At 40.0% G+C, this 5,118-nt stretch overlaps 1 long non-coding RNA gene across 1 annotated transcript; it reads left to right on the top strand.

Annotated features, from left to right (window-relative positions):
• The first annotated feature begins 467 nt into the window (after positions 1 to 467).
• LOC124628756 (uncharacterized) lies at positions 468 to 1,400 on the top strand. Its single transcript, XR_006983416.2, has 2 exons — positions 468 to 763; positions 1,099 to 1,400. It is a non-coding gene; the product is annotated as an uncharacterized LOC124628756 (long non-coding RNA).
• The last annotated feature ends 3,718 nt before the right edge of the window (positions 1,401 to 5,118 follow it).

The raw sequence follows: 5,118 nt of genomic DNA, 5'->3' as shown, positions 1-5,118 counted from the left end.
TGCACTCTCAGTGCCAGTCCCAAACCCGGAAAATGGGGAGGGTTGCATCAGGAAGGGCGTAAAACTTGGGCCGGAATCTAAATATGCGGACGGGTGATCCGCTGTGGCGACCCCGAACAGGAGCAGCTAAAGAAGAAAAAAAAAATGTAATTGATTGATGCATGTTCAACTTAGACACTTTAGCATTGGTTAACTAGAGGGGGCACGGTGGCTTAGTGGATAGCATGTTTGCCTCACACCTGTGGGGTTATGGGTTGGGACCCCATCCAGGTTGTCCCCTGCCTTGTGCCCTGTGTTCCTATATGCCCAAGGTTGTTGCAGGGGACATTTGTTACTATGACACTTGTGACGTCATTAACTGGCACCATGCCGAGTGATATATAAGCGCTATACACCGGCAGCTTAGCTGTGCGTCATTTCCTGGGACACCGCCCTGTTTCCTGGCCTGTGGTTGGAGGCTGCTGGGACTCGTCTAGCACCTTTTTGTTGCCTGCTCTCCTGATTTAGCTCCACTGCTTGAAGCGTGGGTGATAACGTTACAACCGATTCAGCTGACGTGCTTCTGACGTTCACTAGCATAGCGCTATCGTTTGTGCATATGGATGGCGACTGTTGAATGTAGGCTGTGTAACTGAGTATCCTGTTATATCCAGAGACCCGGGGAAAGTGCTGTTTTTTTTGCAGTGGTATTACCACTCCTTTGTTCTTAGTGGTCTGCCTCGGGCACATTGTCTGTTCCTGTGTGTTTCGCGGAGCCTTCATGGTGGATATTTTGTTTCTTCTTTTGTTTTGTTTTGTTTCTTTCTTTTCGTGTATCATACATTTGAAGCATTATAATTATTATAATATAAAATTTAGTTTTTTTCATATGGTAAACTTTATTATTGTCTTTATTTGTCGGATAGAATCAATCTGTTATCCCTTTTTTTTTCTTTGAAATATCAAATGGTTGAGGTTGTTTGTGTTCAGATAAACATACAAAATAGGTTAAGTGTACTGAAGCCTGCTGAAACATAGAAGCCCTGTGATTTATGCTGAGTTGATATCCTCAGCAGGGCTATTATTCTGTATGCTAACTGTGTGTGTATCTTCTTTTAGGAGCTGCAGGCCTCCATAGGAGTAGGGAGTGTGGCTGTCCTCCTCTTTTTGTTGGCGGTGTTTCCTCACCGAATGCTGTGACCTGCAGTGTACACTGGGATTTTCTGTTGGTACATATGTGAATGTGGGATGTGAAAAGGGAGAACAATTCGCTTTCTGTCTAGCCTGCTCTGTAGTCAAGCTCTGTGAGGGTGTATCTTTTGTACAATGTGTGCTCAGAAGTGATTAGGTGCATACCTTTTAGTGAAGGCTATATCATATGATGCATTTTTATTGTAATAAAAGACTTCTGTATTTGAGAACAGATGCTTGTGTCTTCACGTTTCCGTCTGCCTTTGTGTGGGAAACCTGTGTGTAGCCTTATCGGCAAATTCTTTGGGTGAAATTCCCAGGGTGGCAAAGTCAGGAATTAGTCATTTAATTATTTCTGTAGTTTAGGTAATATCTCATTTCCAATTTGGTCTTGGTCCTCACCGCTCGGTTACACCTGGGATAGGCTTCAGGCTCCCCACTACCCTATGTAGGATAAGCGGGATGAAAAATCGATGGTTAACTAGATTTATTACGAATGTATTGAAAATTTTGGCCATTTTCAGCTGAAATGGTTTTTTAAAAAAGCACGTTCTGGGGTCTGTTTGGCTGCAGGCAAAAAAAAAAAAAAAAAGATTTCTTTTTTAATGAATGCAAATGGCCAGTATTATTCACTGCTGATCTTCTCAAACGGTTTCTCCATCTGGAAAAAAAAAAGATTCTGAGAGACATTTGAGCAGAAAATATTGGCTATTTGCATTCATTTCAGTGTCTATGAAAGAAACTAGAAAAGAGATTTTCTATACTTAAAATGTACTGTACATTAACTGTTTTACTGCATTCTTACTTTGGCATGTCAGTAAAGCGTGTTATTTTAGCTTTGTAATAGCAAAGTAGACCAGGCCCTGCTGTATCAGCCACCAAGTTTGATTTCATTTCATAGGAAGTGTTCATATAAATTATGCTACTGTAATTCAGATATGCTTTACGGCGTATGCGTAACATTGTTGAAAACAGTTTGTTGAAATTTACTACGCATCGGTGCCCAGGATGTTAAATTTCCCACGACTCTCCCTTTACTATTGATGGAATTTGTTACAGCTAAGGCCAAAGCAAAAAAAAAACAAAAAAACATGAAATTCTTCGACATGATCTTGCGGTGTGAGATGAATTTCCCCCCTCCAGGAAGCGATTGAACAAAAGGAACATTCGATATGTAATTACTTGCTATAGATACAGTCACGCTGGTGCAGGAAATTCAATATGCACCCATGACACTTCCAGTGTAATGTGAGAGAAATAAATGTCAGGGAAAGAAGGGGTTGGGTTTGTGATGGAGAAAAGATCATGGTCATGTTGTTTTTCATGACAAGACTGGAGGAAAACTGGTAATGTTTGGTACACTGGGATTCGCAACATTGCTGCTGACACACAAGATTTCCTGTTATGTTTCGTTGTGGAGTTTTATTCCTCACCCCCTCCTCTCTGTCTCTCACTCTCTCTCTCTCTCCATATTTCTTATTCTTATTAACGGCATGGGTGCAATTTATTTTGCTCTCTGGCGATAGAGGTGCCTGCGAGTGCAGGGAGGCTCTGGTCGCCACTGATAAGCCCACACTCGCATTCAGGCCTGCAGGAGGTACCAGATTTACCAAGAAGACAATGTCCACCAGGTCTAACGGCATCTCACACACACATACCCAACCCACACAGACACACTCCTCCAGAAAACCTACCGCACACACAGATAAACTTTAACACATACCAGCAGACGGTGACCATGAAGAATCAGTGCATCGCTTAGGCAGACCTTAAGGACACACACTCAGACACACACACACACTGCAGTTAAAAGTTGAAAATCTGAGCAATAACGGAATGCTGCTCCTCTCTGCTCGACTGTTTGTGTTTATGTCTGCAAGCAGAGAGGAGCAGGAGAACGATAAGAGAGAAAAATGACAGAGGCGTGAGCCGAGACGTCTATAAACTAAAAGAGGTACCGCAGTGTCAGAATATGACAGCCGATCCATCAGGGAAATGGAAGCTCTGTCTCCTGCACCAAGGAGAGAGCAGCCCAAACTTTTATAAATAGCCCTGCATATATATTTTTTTTTTTTCTCTTTTGGAAAAAAAATTAGGAGTTGTCAGGCACGTGCTATCTGCATTTTTCTTTTGAGGATCCGCCAATCCGTATCGGTTGAGCGTGATTGAAACATCAGCACTTGTGAATTAACAGACTGTTGTGCTACGCTGGTGTTGCGCATCCAGATGATTCCACTCATAGCCCTGTGGTTTATGTAGTTGTGTGGTATAAGCACATCAGAATTGGCGACTTCATTTCACAAGTTACGTCAATATTTATGCAGGGAAAGTTATGCATATTCAGAGTTAGGCTCTGCACATGCTTAAGATGATTCTCTGGACTCTGCATTAAGGTTTTGCATATGACCTGTGTGAAGTTTCAAAGTTTCCAGATTGTTCTTCAATAGAAGCATAGTAGACAAGATTTTTCAATAGCATCTAAAAGAGTGCCTTTAAAAACAAGACCTTGCCTTTAAGCCTGAAAAGAAATCAAGGCTAGAAAATGCAGACTGACGAAGCAGACTGGTTTCATATCTAGCTGTCAAATGTAACATGATATAACATAAAAGCAAAAGACCATTTAAAAAATGAAAAAATATTACGACTATAAATATATGTACTAGAAAATGGCTGTAACGCTGACACGGGTTTAAGAGATAAAGCTAAGGAAAATGACAAGGATATCGGGTGTAGGTGCGAACCAAGTTCATTTAGTTTAGGCGAGACTGGGTACATCAGTCAATTGGCACAGGTGAGACCAGGTCCATCCATGGCACGAATGTGAAAGCAACTATATTTAATCTTTTTGCACTCTAAACAACAACAACAAAAAAAAACATCCAAACTACAGGAAAAACCAAATACACATAACAAACCACCAACATTTCCCAATGTGTAGCGAGCCAGGGTCCTTACCAGTGTCCCAACTCATGTACACGATATACTGATTCACCACCTAGGGAGCTGATTGAGACGCACTCTAGATGTGGACTGTTAAGCAAAACATGAAGTGGCAGTAACAAAATTAGGCAAACCATGAGATGGGCAAGCACTGAAATAAAGGGTGTCCCAAAAGTCTCCATACATAGGGGAAATGAGCTCATTTAAGCAAAAATGTAGCTTTATTTACAAAACATCCTCCACACGATTGACATTTCTTTGTAAACATACAGTCGTCTAGCCCACTAATGATGAACTCATGTTAACACATCTGGTGTTCTGCATGTCTATCACAACCTTGCGAAAGCTTTCCAATCCAGCCACGAGAATGATTTTAATACGTTCTTCTTTTATCAAAGGCATTCTTAAAGGCTATCTGTGATATATATATATATATATATATATATATATATATATATATATATATATATATATAGATAGATAGATAGATAGATAGATAGATAGATAGATAGATAGATAGATATCCCCTATGTATGGAGACTTTCGGTACATCGGATTCAATATACTGCATGAATAGTCCTACTTGTAATCGTGGTGTTAATCACTGTAAATTTGGTTTAATTTAATCACATGACTTCCACCCTATATAACTGGCAGCTTATAAAATAGCACTTGATCCAGCACTTCTTATTATTTTTGCACTGGTTCTGCATTGGTGTAAATAATAGTGTGAGGGAATGTGAATGTATTCAGACTGTGAGCTTCAGTGAAGAATGTGTGTCAAAGAAGAACTGGTCAAAGATGAGCACTTCTCATTTCATTCACTTCAAACATAAACCCTCAAATTCAGTCTCTGTAGGCAAACTTTTTTTTTTCTTTTTTTCTTCCTTTCATTCAATTTTTTTTTATTTTTTTTTTATACAATTGGTCAATGATGAGACATACAAAAAAATGAAATCTAAACTCAACTTCAAAGAGGCAACACAGTGAATCTAATTCAAAGAATAT

Source organism: Ictalurus punctatus, chromosome 12 (genome assembly GCF_001660625.3).
Source record: "Ictalurus punctatus breed USDA103 chromosome 12, Coco_2.0, whole genome shotgun sequence".
Taxonomy (NCBI): Eukaryota; Metazoa; Chordata; class Actinopteri; order Siluriformes; family Ictaluridae; genus Ictalurus; species Ictalurus punctatus.
Note: the sequence above shows the minus strand (reverse complement) of the source record. Positions and strands in the feature narration are given on the sequence as shown.